Below are 18,612 nucleotides of genomic sequence, written 5' to 3'. Positions count from 1 at the left end.
AAATAAAAATAAACAAATGGGACCTAATTAAACTTAAAGGCTTTTGCACAGCAAAGGAAACCATAAAGAAAAAGAAAAGACAACCCACAAAATGGGAGAAAATATTTGCAAACGAAGTGACCAACAAGGGATTAATCTCCAAAATATACAAACAGTTCATGCAGCTCAATATCAAAAAAACAAACAACCCAATCAAAAAATGGGCGGAAGATCTAAATAGACATTTCTCCAAAGAAGACATACAGACGGCCAAGAGGCACATGAAAAGATGCTCAACATCAATAATCGTTAGAGAAATGCAAATCAAAATTACAATGAGGTATCACCTTATGCTGGTCAGAATGGCCATCATCAAAAAAATCTACAAACAATAAATGCTGGAGAGGGTGTGGAGAAAAGGGAACCCTCCTACACTGTTGGTGGGAATGTAAATTGGTACAGCCACCATGGAGAACAGTATGGAGGTTCTTTAAAAAACTAAAAATAGAGCTACCATATGATCCAGCAATCCCACTCCTGGGCATATATCTGGAGAAGACCATAATTTGAAAAGATACATGCACCCCAAAGTTCACTGCAGCACTATTTACTATAGCCAGGACATGGAAGCAACCTAAATGTCCACTGACAGATGAATAAATAAAGAAGATGTGGTACATATATACAATGGAATATTAGCCATAAAAAGAACAAAATAATGCCATTTGCAGCAACATGGATGGACCCACAGACTGTCATACTGAGTGAACTAAGTCAGAGAAAGAAAAATATAAGATATTGCTTACATGTGGAATCTAAAAAACATGGTACAAATAAATTTATTTGCAAAACAGAAATAGAGTCACAGAAGTAGAAAACATACTTTACGGTTACCAAGGGGAAAAGGGGGGAAGGGATAAATTGGGAGATTGGGACTGACATACACACACTACTGTATATAAAATAGGTAACTAATAAGAACCTACTGTATAGCACAGGGAACACTACTCAGTACTCTGTAATAACCTATATAAGAAAAGAATCTTAAAAAGAGTGCATATATGTATATGTATAACTGATTCACTTTGCTGTACATTAGAAAGTAACACAACATTGTAAATCAACTATAGTCCTATAGTCCAAAGTAAATTAATTTAAAGAAAGAAAAGAAAAACTATGGCAACATATGAAACAAAAAAAAAAAGAAGAAAAGAAAAAGATCTCAAGCCAGTAAACTAGCTTTAAATCCAAAGCACGTGGAAGGAATAAAACAATAAAGACAGAGAGAGACAAAAAACAATGAGATTAAAAATGGGAAATCAATAGAAAAAACCGGGAAGCAAAAAACTGTTTATTTGTAAAAAAAAATCAATAAAATTGATAAGCCTCTAGACTGATTAAGAAAAAAGAGAGATTATTAATATTATCAATATCAGGGAAAAAAGAGAGAATGTCAATACAGATTATACAGACATTAAAACACAATAGGGAAATATGGAAAACTTTGTCAATAAATGTGATGACTTAGATGAAATATACAAACTACCAAAACTACCAAAACCACAGGAAAGTCACAAACTACCAAAACCACATGAGAATAGATAACCTTAATTACCCATATCTATTAAATAAATAAATTGCATTTATCATTAAAAATCTTTTCCTCCAAAACAATAACAACAGTTCCATGTCAAATGGCTTCACTGATTAATTCAACACAAATATCTTTACACTATATACTTATTAATCACAAAGGAAAAAATAAAAACTTTACAGTGGAGTAACCTGACTGACACTACCTTTATCAAGTGATTAATTAAGAGTTAACATTACCAGTAATAGGACAAATCAACATCATGTGCATCTTGATGTGATGCACCAAGAACAAAATATCTCTTCAGTAGTATTCCTGCAAAAAATCCAGAGCAGAATTGAGTAGTATTCTACAGAAAACTGGCCTGTTCTCTACAATATCGTCAATGTCATGAATGACCAAGAAAAACTTAAGAAATCAACACCTCAATTCAACATGCCTAAAGTGAAATTTAATTTTTTCTCCCCAAACATGTTCTTCTATCAGATTTTCTTTTTCATTATAGATAGTGGCAATGCCCACAATCTCAAAGAAGATCAGAGTATGGCATTTTATTGACAGCCTTATTCATCAACACTCTTAAGTTTCTGAATTACTAAATTCTGCCTGTTTTACCTCTGAAATATAACTCAAATTCACCCACTCCTTTTTAAACAATTTTATTGAGATATAACTCAATTCATGTATCACACAATTCATCCATTTAAAGTGTAAGATTCACTGTTTTTCACTATTTTAACAGAGTTGTACAACCCATCATCACAATTTTAGAACACTTTGTCACTCCACCAAAAAACAGCATCCATTAGTAGTCATTCCTCACTCTCCTCTCAATCCTTCCTCTCTTGGGAAGACATGAATCTAATTTGTTTCTATAGACTTTACTCTTCTGGACAGTTCATATAAATGGACTCATACAATATGTAGTCTTTCTTTTTTTGACTTGCATCTTTCATGTAACATGTTTTTGATGTTACATCATGTTGTCATACATATTAGTACTTCCTTCTTTTATTTCCAAATAATATTCTCCTGTATAGATAGACCATATTTTGTCTATCCATTCATTTTGATTATTATACTTTTGGGCTATTATGAATGAAGCTGCTATAAATATTCATGTACAAATGTTTGCATGGATGTATGTTTTTATTTTTCTTGGGTATATACCGAGAATACATTTTCCTTTCTCTTGGGTATATACCTAGAATTGGAATTGCCGAGTCATATGGTAACTCTACGCTTAATGTTTGAAGAACTGCCAAACTTTTCTCCAAAATGGCTGCAACATTCTATAAGCCCACTAGCAATGTATAATTCTAGTTTCTTCACATGTTTACCAACACTTGCCATTATCTGTCTCTCTGATTATAACTGTCCTAGTAGGAATGAAGTCATGTCTCATTGTGGTTTTGATTTGCATTTCTGCAGGGGCTAATGTGTTCACTGGTTATTTATATATCTTCTTCAAAGAAATGTTTACTCAAATAATTTTCTGATATTTTAACTTGGTTATCATTTATTATTGCATTTTAAATGTTCTTTATGTATGCTTATCAAGTCCTTTATCAGATGTATAATTTGGAAATATTCACTCCCATTCTGTAGGTTATCTTTTTACTTTCTGGATGGTATCATTTGTCACCCATTCATTTTTTTCCCACAGTAAACATTTGAATTCAGGTCCTTAGGATTTCTGGATCATTTCTGAATTATTCTGTAGACTTCCAAATGGACTCTTGTCTTCCATTTCTACCCTCTCCTATCAATTCACTGGGTAGTTGTCAGCTGTCCCCTAAAACCAATAATCAGACTGCCATCTCTTCTTCACAAACTATTTGTGGATTCTCTTTGTCCTTAGAATAAATCTCATCTCTTAAAAATGTCATCAAATTGTTTTAAATGCTGGCTCCAACCTAGAACTTTGGCATTATTTCAGATATCAATGACCTTCTACTTCCATGACATTTGAACTCCCATCACCCCAGCCCAATTTTTAGGTTATTTAAACAGTTACTTCTATATCCCCGTGCTTTTGCTCATGTCTGAAGCATCTTTCTCTCCTTCCATCTCCACCATCAAATCTGTATGTATCCTTTATGCCATACTTGGAAATCAACTTCTTTGGAAAGCCTTTTTGTATCACTACGTCCCCAGCACAAGCTTAGCATCTGTTTCATTCTCTTTTATGGAAATGGAATGGAAATGTATGAGTAAACATTATATAGTTATGATGCATCTTTTACTAGTTGTTAAGCTACTTTCTTATGTAATAGGGCCATATACCATTATATATGTTCCATGTCCAAAATGTACTGCATATACCAGGTGCATGTTTGTTTAATGAATAAATACGAAGATTAAAATTTTATAAGAGATCACTTAGAATTTGTCACATTAAGAAATAATCACGATTCCTGACCCGGCAAAGCCTGGCCTTCGCTGAGGGGGGCTTGAGGCGCTCTCTCTTCTCTTGGTTTGGATGGACCAGGTTCAGGAGAAAAGGGAACAAAGGAGAATGCAACAGGCTATTCTGCTGGCGGCCGGCTGAACCCAGGGAAGAGCCGGACCAAACGGAGGCCCCCATGAGGGACTTGGCAAAAGACTCTTGTTGGGTTACCACCTTGGACTTGAAGGAGGCCTTTTTTGCACACTCTTGAGTTTTGAATCCCAAGAGTTGCCTGCTTTCGAATGGGAAGGTCGAGATAAAGGAGTTAAACTCCAGTACTGCTGGACGGTGCTTCCTCAGGGAGTTAAAAATTCTCACACAGAAGATGGCGGAGTAGAAGGACATGCTCTCACTCCCTCTTGCGAGAGCACCAGAATCACAACTGGCTGCTGGACAATCATTGACAGGAAGACCCTGGACTTCACCAAGGAGGATACCCCACGTCCAAGGACAGAGGAGAAGCCACAGTGAGACGGTAGGAGGGGCGCAATCAGAGTAAAATCAAATCCCATAACTGCTGGGTGGGTGGCTCACAGACTGGCGAACACTTATACCACGGAAGTCCACCCACTGGAGTGAAGGTTCTGAGCCCCACGTCAGGCTTCCCAACCTGGGGGTCCGGCTACGGGAGGAGGAATTCCTAGAGAATCAGACTTTGAAGCCTAGTGGGAATTGATTGCAGGACTTTGACAGGACTGGGGGAAACAGAGACCCCACTCTTGGAGGGCACACACAAAGTAATGTGTGCATCGGGACCCAGGGGAAGGAGCAGTGACCCTGGGGGAGACTGAACCAGACCTACCTGCTGGTGTTGGGGGGTCTCCTGCAGAGGCGAGTGGTGGCTCTGTTTCACCGTGGGGATAAGGACACTGGCAGCAGAGGTTCTGGGAAGTTCTCCTTGGCGTGAGTCCTCCCAGAGTCTGCCAATAACCCCACCAAAGAGCATGGGTAGGCTCCAGTGTTGGGTTGCCTCAGGCAAAACAACCAACAGGGAGGGAACCCAGCCCCACCCATCAACAGTCAAGTGGATTAAGGTTTTACTGAGCTCTGACTGCCACAGCAACAGTCAGCTCTACCCACCACCAGAGCCTCCCATCAAGCCTCTTAGATAGCCTCAACCACCAGAGGGCAGACAACAGAAGCAAGAAAAACTACAATCCTGCAGCCTGTGGACCAAAAACCACATGTACCAGATGAAGGAACAAGAAAAAACCCCAGAAAAACAACTAAATGAAGTGGAGATAGGCAACCTTCCAGAAAAAGAATTCAGAATAATGATAGTGAAGATGATCCAGGACCTCGGAATAAGAATGGAGGCAAAGATTGAGAAGATGCAAGAAATGATTAACAAAGACCTAGAAGAATTAAAGAACAAACAAACAGAGATGACCAATACAATAACTGAAATGAAAACTACACTGGAAGGAATCAATAGCAGAATAACTGAGGCAGAAGAACGGATAAGTGACCTGGAAGACAGAATGGTGGAATTCACTGCTGCGGAACAGAATAAAGAAAAAAGAATGAAAAGAAATGAACACGGACTAAGAGACATCTCGGACAACATTAGACGCAACAACATTCGCATTATAGGGGTCCAAGAAGGAGAAGAGAGAGAGGAAGGACCCGAGAAAATATTTGAACAGATTATAGTCGAAAACTTCCCTAACATGGGAAAGGAAATAGCCACCCAAGTCCAGGAAGCGCAGAGAGTCTCATACAGAATAAACCCAAGGAGAAACACGCCGAGACACATAGTAATCAAAGTGGCAAAAATTAAAGACAAAGAAAAATTATTGAAAGCAGCAAGGGAAAAACGACAAATAACATACAAGGGAACTCCCATAAGGTTAACAGCTGATTTCTCAGCAGAAACTCTGCAAGCCAGAAGGGAGTGGCATGATATACTTAAAGTGATGAAAGGGAAGAACCTACAACCAAGATTACTCTACCCGGCAAGGATCTCATTTAGATTTGATGGAGAAATCAAAAGCTTTACAGACAAGCAAAAGCTAAGAGAATTCAGCACCACCAAACCAGCTCTACAACAAATGCTAAAGGAACTTCTCTAAGTGGGAAACACAAGAGAAGAAAAGGACCTACAAAAACAAACCCAAAACAATTAAGAAAATGGTCATAGGAACATACATATCGATAATTACCTTAAACGTGAATGGATTAAATGCCCCAACCAAAAGACATAGACTGGCTGAATGGATACAAAAACAAGACCCATATATATGCTGTCTACAAGAGACCCACTTTAGACCTAGGGACACATACAGACTGAAAGTGAGGGGATGGAAAAAGATATTCCATGCAAATGGAAATCAAAAGAAAGCTGGAGTAGCTATACTCATATCAGATAAAATAGACTTTAAAATAAAGAATGTTCCAAGAGACAAGGAAGGACACTACATAATGATCCAGGGATCAATCCAAGAAGAAGATATAACAATTTTAAATATATATGCACCCAACATAGGAGCACCTCAATACATAAGGCAACTGCTAACAGCTATAAAAGAGGAAATCGACAGTAACACAATAATAGTGGGGGACTTTAACACTTCACTTACACCAATGGACAGATCATCCAAAATGAAAATAAATAAGGAAACAGAAGCTTTAAATGACACAATAGACCAGATAGATTTAATTGATATATATAGGACATTCCATCCAAAAACAGCAGATTACACGTTCTTCTCAAGTGCGCACGGAACATTCTCCAGGATAGATCACATCTTGGGTCACAAATCAAGCCTCAGTAAATTTAAGAAAATTGAAATCATATCAAGCATCTTTTCTGACCACAACGCTATGAGATTAGAAATGAATTACAGGGAAAAGAACGTAAAAAAGACAAACACATGGAGGCTAAACAATACGTTCCTAAATAACCAAGAGATCACTGAAGAAATCAAAGAGGAAATAAAAAAATACCTACAGACAAATGACAATGAAAACACGACGACCCAAAACCTATGGGATGCAGCGAAAGTGGTTCTAAGAGGGAAGTTTATAGCTATACAAGCCTACCTCAAGAAACAAGAAAAATCTCAAGTAAACAATCTAACCTTACACCTAAAGAAACTAGAGAAAGAAGAACAAACAAAACCCAAAGTTAGCAGAAGGAAAGAAATCATAAAGATCAGAGCAGAAATAAATGAAATAGAAACAAAGAAAACAATAGCAAAGAGCAATAAAACTAAAAGTTGGTTCTTTGAGAAGATAAACAAAATTGATAAGCCATTAGCCAGACTCATCAAGAAAAAGAGGGAGAGGACTCAAATCAATAAAATCAGAAATGAAAAAGCAGAAGTTACAATAGACACCGCAGAAATACAAAGCATCCTAAAAGACTACTACAAGCAACTTTATGCCAATAAAATGGACAACCTGGAAGAAATGGACAAATTCTTAGAAAGGTAAAACCTTCCAAGACTGAATCAGGAAGAAATAGAAAATATGAACAGACCAATCACAAGTAATGAAATTGAAACTGTGATTAAAAATCTTCCAACAAACAAAAGTCCAGGACCAGATGGCTTCACAGGTGAATTCTATCAAACATTTAGAGAAGAGCTAACACCCATCCTTCTCAAACTCTTCCAAAAGATTGCAGAGGAAGGAACACTCCCAAACTCATTCTAGGAGGCCACCATCACCCTGATACCAAAACCAGACAAAGACACTACAAAAAAAGAAAATTACAGACCAATATCACTGATGAATATAGATGCAAAAATCCTCCACAAAATACTAGCAAACAGAATCCAACAACACATTAAAAGGATCATACACCACGATCAAGTGGGATTTATCCCAGGGATGCAAGGATTCTTCAATATAGGCAAATCAATCAATGTGATACACCATATTAACAAATTGAAGAATAAAAACCATATGATCATCTCAATAGATGCAGAAAAAGCTTTTGACAAAATTCAACACCCATTTCTGATAAAAACTCTCCAGAAAGTGGGCATAGAGGGAACCTACCTCAACATAATAAAGGCCATATATGACAAACCCACAGCAAACATCATTCTCAATGGTGAAAAACTGAAAGCATTTCCTCTAAGATCAGGAACGAGACAAGGATGTCCACTCTCACCACTATTATTCAACATAGTTCTGGAAGTCCTAGCCACGGCAATCAGAGAAGAAAAAGAAATAAAAGGAATACAAATTGGAAAAGAAGAAGTAAAACTGTCACTGTTTGCAGACGACATGATACTATACATAGAGAATCCTAAAACTGCCACCAGAAAACTGCTAGAGCTAATTAATGAATATGGTAAAGTTGCAGGATACAAAATTAATGCACAGAAATCTCTTGCATTCCTATACACTAATGATGAAAAATCTGAAAGAGAAATTATGGAAACACTCCCATTTACCATTGCAACAAAAAGAATAAAATACTTAGGAATAAACCTACCTAGGGAGACAAAAGACCTGTATGCAGAAAACTATAAGACACTGATGAAAGAAATTAAAGATGATACCAACAGATGGAGAGATATACCATGTTCTTGGATTGGAAGAATCAACATTGTGAAAATGAGTATACTACCCAAAGCAATCTACAGATTCATTGCAATCCCTATCAAATTACCAATGGCATTTTTTACGGAGCTAGAACAAATCATCTTAAAATTTGTATGGAGACACAAAAGACCCCGAATAGCCAAAGCTGTCTTGAGGCAAAAAAATGGAGCTGGAGGAATCAGACTCCCTGACTTCAGATTATACTACAAAGCTACAGTAATCAAGACAATATGGTACTGCCACAAAAACAGAAACATAGATCAATGGAACAAGATAGAAAGCCCAGAGATTAACCCACGCACCTATGGTCAACTAATCTATGACAAAGGAGGCAAAGATATACAATGGAGAAAAGACAGTCTCTTCAATAAGTGGTGCTGGGAAAACTGGACAGCTCCATGTAAAAGAATGAAATTAGAATACTCCCTAACACCATACACAAAAATAAACCCAAAACGGATTAGAGACCTAAATATAAGACTGGACACTATAAAACTCTTAGAGGAAAACATAGGAAGAACACTCTTTGACATAAATCACAGCAAGATCTTTTTTGATCCACCTCCTAGAGTAATGGAAACAAAAACAAAAATAAACAAGTGGGACCTAACGAAACTTCAAAGCTTTTGCACAGCAAAGGAAACCATAAACAAGACAAAAAGACAACCCTCAGAATGGGAGAAAATATTTGCAAATGAATCAACGGACAAAGGATTAATCTCCAAAATATATAAACAGCTCATTCAGCTCAATATCAAAGAAACAAACACCCCAATCCAAAAATGGGCAGAAGACCTAAATAGACATTTCTCCAAAGAAGACATACAGACGGCCACGAAGCACATGAAAAGATGCTCAACATCACTAATTATTAGAGAAATGCAAATCAAAACTACAATGAGGTATCACCTCACTCCTGTTAGAATGGGCATCATCAGAAAATCTACAAACAACAAATGCTGGAGAGGGTGTGGAGAAAAGGGAACACTCTTGCGCTGTTGGTGGGAATGTAAATTGATACAGCCACTATGGAGAACAATATGGAGGTTCCTTAAAAAACTAAAAATAGAATTACCATATGACCCAGCAATCCCACTACTGGGCATACACCCAGAGAAAACCGTAATTCAAAAAGACACATGCACCCGAATGTTCATTGCAGCACTATTTACAATAGCCAGGTCATGGAAGCAACCTAAATGCCCATCAGCAGACGAATGGATAAAGAAGATGTGGTACATATATACAATGGAATATTACTCAGCCATAAAAAGGAACAAAATTGAGTCATTTGTTGAGACGTGGATGGATCTAGAGACTCTCATACAGAGTGAAGTAAGTCAGAAAGAGAAAAACAAATATCGTATATTAATGCATGTATGTGGAACCTAGAAGAATGGTACAGATGAGCCAGTTTGCAGGGCAGAAGTTGAGACACAGATGTAGAGAATGGCCATATGGACACCAAGGGGGGAAAACTGCAGTGAGGTGGTGATGGTGGTGTGCTGAATTGGGCGATTGGGATTGACATGTATACACTGATGTGTATAAAATTGATGCCTAATAAGAACCTGCAGTATAAAAAAACAAACAAAACAACTAATACTAAACTTTTATTGGGTTATTTGTATGGAAATATGTTAATATAAATGTTTCAGACATTACATGAAATTTCTAAAAATCTTATATTTGTATTTGTATGGAAATATGTATGGAAATATGTTAATGTAAATGTTTCAGACATTACATGAAATTTCTAAAAATCTTATATTTGTATTTGTATGGAAATATGTATGGAAATATGTTAATATAAATGTTTCAGACATTACATGAAATTTCTAAAAATCTTATATTTGTATTTGTATGGAAATATGTATGGAAATATGTTAATATAAATGTTTCAGACATTACATGAAATTTCTAAAAATCTTATATTTGTATTTGTATGGAAATATGTATGGAAATATGTTAATATAAATGTTTCAGACATTACATGAAATTTCTAAAAATCTTATATGTTCTGGTATAATGTTATAAGTAATAATCCTAGTTATTACTTTAAAATGTATATCTCAGAAATAACTAATTTTCTTGTCAACTGCAAAAAAAAAAAAAAAAAAGAAATAATCACTTACTTTATGAAGAAGTCAATTGCAAAGTGTTTTTCATTTGTTAACTTGTTCGTTTTCACCTTGAAATACCCTAAGGAAAATTTCATTATATATTGGAACATAATTGATTTACAGTCTACTTTCAGGATATCTGTATCAGCATGATTGGTACCTCAATATTGTCACTTTTACAAAAGGACTTCTGTAATTCATGTTATCAGTGAACTTGATTCCAGAAATCGGGCACTTTACTTTGTTTTATTTCTCTTTTCCTTCAGCAATTTGCACCAATGGGAAATGCCACATTTTTTATCTTGCTCATTTTTAGCCTTAGTTCCCTTATCAGTAAAATAATTCTATTAGATCAGATGATTTCCAATGTTCCATTTAAATCCTAATATGTGTCAGTGATGGGCATTTGCATAAGATCTCTGTAAGCAATCACAGACTTTGGATATTATTTTCCCTATTTACATTTGTCAACTGCATTTAAATTTCAGTTCTTCATTTAATGGAAATACTGTTAAATTGTTTCAGCTCTTTCAAGATAGTGGTGTCTTTCACTTTTGGAGACTTAACTTAGGATATGCATGAAATTTCCACAGTTGTAAAGCTGAGCCAGTGATCCATTCTTTGCCTCTAACTAGTTCTTGATAAGAATTTGTGAATTCAAATTCACAAATTTGTGAATAAGAATTTGTGGTCAATTCATACTTTTCCTTTCCCTTGAATTCCCCATGTGATTTTCCATTTTCTGCCTTTACATGGAAAGTGACTGTTATGATAAAAATGTGATTTGACTCTAGAACATTATTTTTATTTTCCCCTATACCTTTTCTCATTATATATTCCAATTTTCTCTTATATCTCATCCACACTCACATAATTAGCTCTAGTTGATTTGTTAGGCTAGAACATTTCCCTTCTATGTCTCAGCATTTTTGAAGAACCTTTCCTCTCTTCCTCCTATTCTTCTTCATCATTATTATTATCACCATTATATCAATAGTAATAATAAAATCAATAGCAATATATCATTATTGAGTGTTATTAGTCAAAGCCCCTTATGTGTCAGGAATCATTCTAGGTGATTTTGCAATGTTTACTGGCTAATCACTACAATGACACGATGAGGTATATATTATTAAATCCAATTTATGCATAAGAAAACTGAGAATCAGAAAGATTAAGTGACTTATCCAAGATTTTCTTGACAGGAAGTGGAAAAATCTGAATGTGACTTCAAACCACATTTTACAGTTTCATACTCCCACTGAATAGATCTAGTTAAAAAAAAACAAAACTCATGCATATTGAGGCTTTCCAGGTGAATATTTTCCTATAAGTCTACATGGGCTTTTAAGTCTGAGTCTAAAATCATGAAATTGGGATGTAAGGAAAGAAACAATTTATTAAGCTTTACGGATCTAAATTTGAGTCTCAGTCCACGACAGCACTATCTAGCCTCATACTCCGCGCAATTCAGTGAATCTCTCTGGGCACAGTGTTTTTTCTTCTTTCAAAGGGGAAAACATTGTTTACCTTGCATGGGTTTTGTAAAGACGATAGCTGTTACTGTCATTTCAGTATAAAATTTTAATCTAAGAAAGCACTAGAAGAAGCTAGAAAACCATGTGGACTTAAAAAAAAAAAGTATATAGGTTTTAAAACAGATCAAAGCTAAAATGATTTTTATTTTACTTCCCCTCCAAAATTAATTCAACTACTCTTTTAAATAATGATTTTTTTGAATTATTATATAATTGCAATACATGCTAAAAAGTCAATGAAGAGACTTCTAATCTGGACAAGATGGTATAAAATCCTTTTACCCTGCATCTCTCCTCTAAAGACAACTATATACCCCAGAGAGGGTACAAGACAAAAACCAAACAGGTATGAAAGGCTGTAAGAAGAAGGCCAGCTGGTTCAGGACACCAGGACGGGAGGAACAAGCACAACTGTGGCAGTGCGTTTTGTTCTGTGACCCTCACCCAATAGAAGAAGGCCACCCGGATCCAGCACTTCCCAAATCCTAACCTAGCAACAGAAAGCAGGTCACTCTTCCCCAAAGAGAAGTCCCTCTGACAACATCAGGGGAGCCTGACACCACCAGGAAGGGGGATCATTTTGGGAGCACTGCCAGAAACAAAAAGCCAGGGGATGCTCTCTCATTCCCCACCAGGCCTGAAACTCCACTTATCCTCCAAAGAGATACCAAAACAGGCAGGCAGAGCTGGCAGAAGAGACAAGATAGGGCAGGTGGCCTGGTCCAGGAAGCCTCTTAGTCCCTACATGGCTAAGTCTCTCCTACCCTGCCCAGAGTTACCAGAAGGTCAGGCAGAACCCACACAAGGAACAAAGTCAGAGCAAGCAGCCTGGTCCAGGCAGGCTTTTCATCTCAGTGGGATACAGATTGTCCCTCCCTGCCAAACGACACTGGTTTAAGCAGGTGGGGCAAGAGACTCAGCTACAACAAGAAGCTCAGTCTGAGAAACACCTGTATCCCTGTAAGCACAAGACTCTTCTCTCCCACCCAGAAACACCATGGAAGAAAGGCACGTAGGGGAATCTCACTACACCCTCACCCACTGAGAGATACCTGGCAGTCAGGCCTAGGGAAATCCCTCATACACCCTGAGGCAGCACCAGCAGGGAACAGTTGGAGCCACAATAACAATAGCTAAACCAGGCAGGTCAAGATAATACCAAAAGACCCTGATAATTAAACTGGCGTTGGTATTACAGCTCACAAATGTAGGCCAAGACCTGCGTGCTAAATCTGACTGCTAAAAGTTTTTTTAAAGTTAAATAGGACCCAGATTCTCCTAACATAATACAAAATGTCCAGGATACAAAACAAAAACAAAAACAAAAAAACCATCATAGCAAGAACCAAGAAAAGACAACTTAAATTTTAAAAGTCAGTGAACTGATGCCAATACCAAAATGAATCATATGCTGGAATTAGATGACAAGACTTTTAAAGCAGCTGTCATAAAAATATTTTGATAAATAATTACAAAATTTCTTGAAACAAATTTAAAAAATAGAAAAAAGAAGTTATAAAAATGAACCAAGCTAAAATTATAAAAATGAAAATTACCGTAATAGGAAAAAAAAGGTCTTGGATGGGCTCAACTGTAGAGTAGAGATGACAGAAGAATGCATTGGTGAACAATATAATTGATGCAATCTGAAAAATAATGAGAAAATAGGCAGAAAACAACAACAACAACAAAAATGAGCAAAGACTCAATATTGGTATTATTCAAGTCCCAGAAGAAGAGGAGAAAGAAATTGGGACTAAAAGGGGATTTAAAAAAATAATGATTGAAAACTTCATAAATTTGGTAAAAGACAAACCCACAAAGAAGTTGAGCAAATTCAATACAAAGAAATCCATGTTAAGACACATCACAATTAAACTTTTGAAAACTGAAGAGAGAGAAAAAATTATATTGAAAGCAGCCAAAATAAATGACACCCTACCTAAAAGGAACACCAGTTTGGATTGTAATGAATTTCTCATTGTAAACTGTGGAGGCCAGAGGCCAGGGCACACTATTTTCCAAGTGATGAAAGAAAAGAACAAAGGAAAAAATTTTCAGTGTCTAGGACTAATAAAGAATTTTTAAACTTGACACAAAAAGTATAATCCATAATGGGGAAAATTGATATAGATATATTGAACCTCATCAAAATTAAAATCTTTTGCTTGGTGAAATCTCATATAAAGAGAATAAAAAGACCACCTACAGTCTGGGAGAAAATATTTGAAAACCATATACCTGACAAAGGACTAGTGCTTAGGATATATAAATAACTCTCAAAACTGAACATTAAAAAAATTCCAATTAGAAAACTGGATAAATATATGACCAGATATTTCACTCAAGAGGATACATAGATGGCAAATAAGCATATGAAAAGATGTTTAGCATCATTAGTCATTAAAGAAATGTAAATTAAAACTACAATGACATATCACTAAATTCTTATAAGAATGGCTAAAATTTAAAAAAAAATTAGTGACAACAACAAATGCTGATAAGGATGTAGAGAAATTGGACCATACATTGCTGATAGGAATGTAAAATGGTACAGAAACTCTGGAAAACAATTTGGTGGCAGTTTTTAGAAAACTAAATAAGCAACTACCATACATGTCAGAAATCAAACTTCTGGGCTTTCATCCCATCAAAATAAAAATTATGTTCACACAAAGACCTGTACACAGTCGTTTTGGGCAGCTTTATTTTCAATAGTCAAAAAATTGGTTAAGCAAAGTGTGGTACATCTGTAACAGACTACTACTCAACAATAAAAAGGAATAAACTATCCATACACACAACTTGGAACAAGCTTCAAAGAATTATGCTGAGTAAAAACAAACCCAAACTTATATACTGTATGATTCCATTTATATAACATTTTCAAAAATACAATGTTTAGAAGTGGAGGAGAGATTAATGGTTGCTAGGGATTAGAGATGGGCATGGGAGTGAACACAATAGTGGGTTTAGTTATAAAACGGAAACCTGAGGGATCCTTGTGGTATTGCAATTCTTTAATATCTTAACTGTAGTGGTAGATACATGAACGAATAAAGTGACAAAACTGTGTAGGAGTTAATGCACGTGCACACACACACACACACGCACAAATGAGAGTAAGTAAAACGACAGGAGAATGATGAATAAAATTTTTGGATTCTGTCAGTATCAATATCCTGTTTGGGATATTGTACTATAGTTTGCAAAGTCCTACTATGGGAAGAAACTGGGCAAAGTGTTCAAGGGCTCTCTCTATATTCTTTCTTGTAACTGATGCAAATCTACAGTCATCTCAATTTTTAAAAATGATTAAAACTACAAAATAGAAGTCCATTAGTCCAAAATTCTTATAGTGAAAAGCATTCTGGTTTGAAAATCATTGTTCACATAGTGCCATGGAAACACAACTCCAATTATTGTCTTATATGAGCAATGATGCCAGGGCTCACCTACAGTGTTGCGTGTGTGTGTGCTATTGGAGGGTCTTTTTGGAAAATTTTAAGATATGCTCAGTATATCTAAGCGTTGAAAATTTTTCCTTCATTATGTTTATGATTCCGTCCTCTCTAATGTCAAGGCATTTAACTCAGAGAAGATTTACGGTATTAATATTATTGTTACTCTTGATATCCTTCTCTGAAATTTCCAACAGTTGATCCTTTCTTATCTCATATATTTTCTCTCATACTTTTTTACCTCTATGTATTTTTATGTTTTATATTCAGGGAAATTTCTTCAAATTTATCTTTCAATCTTACTAAATTTTCATTTTAGTTTCCAAGAAACCCTGCTTATTTTGTGATTACTTATTTTTCACTGTATGTTTTTTAATGGATGCAATACATTTTTTTTACTCTCTTGCTGAAGTTTTTTTTTTTTTTTAATTGTAATATAGTTGATGTCTCTGAAGACTTTAGTTAGAATTTTGGTTTTCCGTTTCTTAGCTCCATTTATTTATTTTTTCTGTTTCCTATCTTCTGGGTAAGGGTTTGGCACATGGTCATTTTGCTGGAGAACCCTTAAGTGCAAGAATGGGAATGGGGGCACTAATGTCCATTATTTCTGCCCAAGTCATCCATAAAATGTTGTTTTATTCAAAACAATGAAGCGATTTTCAGTCACCCCATTTACATGGTAGAACCCCAGAGAGGCATGGGCAATCACCCCTGTGATTTCACATTCGACCCGACTTCTCACTCCTGCCTTCTGGAACTTGGCAGGCAGTTCAGCCAGCTCATTGGTTACAACACTTTTTGCTTGTCAACTAGACTGTGGCTTCTCATGTAATCAGTCAACACTCTACTGTTTTCTGTCTTCTAGAAATTTACTAACATTTCTCATTTTTTCATGGCCTCCATTTGATATTCTTTATTGTTGTGGTTTGTGCTATTTGTTTTGTTTTACTATTATTTCAATGTGCCAAAAGAAATATGTATTTGTGTTGTCTGCAATTTTCAAACGTAAGTCACCATTAAAATGTTCTCAACATAAAAATATAACTGTTGTACATTTTACCAGTAGTAACTTAAAAGTCAGTAAGTATTTTTCTTTTCCTCCAGAAATATAACTGAAAACTAAAGCCATAATTATATTTGACAAGCTAACAAAGAATGGAATCATGGATTTCTTTCATCTTACAACTCATGCTGCACGTGACTTTAGCTACTAGCCTTTCACAATTAAAATAAGCCTTTGTAAAATAAGCCTTTCACAATTAAAAGTAAGTAAATTCAGTGTCTTCCAAAGTATTTTGAAATTCTTATTGTAGTTTTGTTTATCTATAGAGAAGGATTTCCCCATAATATTTGTTACTGAGTCAATGCTAGGCATAGAGTATTCAATCACTTAATATTTGTTATGATCCCAGGTATAATTTTAATGTCTAGTGACATGCAGCTTTGTGTTCTGTGAATCTCGGTTTTCTTTTTCTTTTTTTTTTTTTTGCCAACTGTGAATCTTGGTTTTCTAACATCATCCTTCCCACCCCAAAATAATCAGTCTCCCTTCTAACCTTGTCATAAGTTTCACTGACAGTAAAGTCACTCATCTCAGTGGAGCAGAAAAGTAAAAGCAGAATCATTGTTTGGAACTACTGAATCATTGTTTGGAACTACTGACACATTGTACATTTATTTTATTTAGTTCAAGAACCAAAACATCCAAGTCATCTTAACCATGCCAATAATAGCAAAATATCTTCTGAGCCCTTCAATCTCTTAACAGCTACAAAACTTCAATTATGCACCTATTTCTTCCTGCCTGACATCCTATTTCTCAGTGAGGCCATTTTGTGTAACTCTGTGTTCCTTATTAGAAGACTGGAACAAAGGCAATGATGAAAATAATCACCATGGAAAACACTTAAAACACAGGAAAAAAAGCAATCATGAACACTCCTAAGTTATCCACTTTCTGTGAAGATTTCTGTTAAGATAAAATATTATTTATCATTTGGAGGCTACTGTTAAAGATTCAATTAGTAATGAAGGAAGAGGGGAACAGAAAGTTTGTGTTAAGCCAGCTTGACTTGGAATAAGTAAACATTAACCCTGTGGCTTTCTCTTGTTTCTCTGTATAGCTGCAAAAAAAAAGAGATAAGGTTCTCAGAATTTTAAAAAAAGGCCTAAGTCACAGCAGTAAATTAATGTAATTGTGTAGTTATAAAACCATCGTGAAAGTTTAACTTTCTCACAGTCAGGCTTGGACCAGGCAATGGCTTTCTTCCCATGGTGTAAACAACAGAAACATAAAATTCAAATTTAATTTTTGTTTATCTTACCTGTAGACCTTGAAGATTGAAGGAGGAAGCAGGGTAGGGTAGGGAAACTGTCTAGATTGTTCTAACATTTTTCAAAATTATTCTCCTTTATCAACTAGAACAACTGAATAAGCAATGGTTACTCTCTGTGTTACTCCCATTGTTCTATCTAGAAATATTATTTTTGCTCAGATAATAATTAGGGTAGAGCTCCTTGTTTTAGTACAAACGAAGTTTTACTCAAAGAGGCCAACTACTATAATAAACAATCCTAAAGTATCAGGGGCTGAACAAAAATGAACATTTATTTCTGGCTAATATCACAGTCCAAATCAAGGACCTTTGCTCTACACAGTGTCATTCACTGGATCCATTTTCCTTCCTTCCTTCCTTCCTTCCTTCCTTCCTTCCTTCCTTCCTCCCTCCCACCCACCCTCTCTCCCTTCCTTCTTTCCTTTCCTTCTCAAATAGACCTTTGAAAATGGTCTGGGAAAGTAGCTGTTTTGATCACTGACAAATATTAAGCTTTATTTGCTTAATATTGCTATCTGATAATCAGGCTAGTCAAAATCCTGGCCCTGCAACAAAATGCCTATGCTTCTAAAAAA

The sequence above is a fragment of the Eschrichtius robustus genome, chromosome 5 (assembly GCF_028021215.1).
Source record: "Eschrichtius robustus isolate mEscRob2 chromosome 5, mEscRob2.pri, whole genome shotgun sequence".
In the NCBI taxonomy this organism is placed as follows: Eukaryota; Metazoa; Chordata; class Mammalia; order Artiodactyla; family Eschrichtiidae; genus Eschrichtius; species Eschrichtius robustus.
This window is presented reverse-complemented; position numbering follows the sequence as displayed.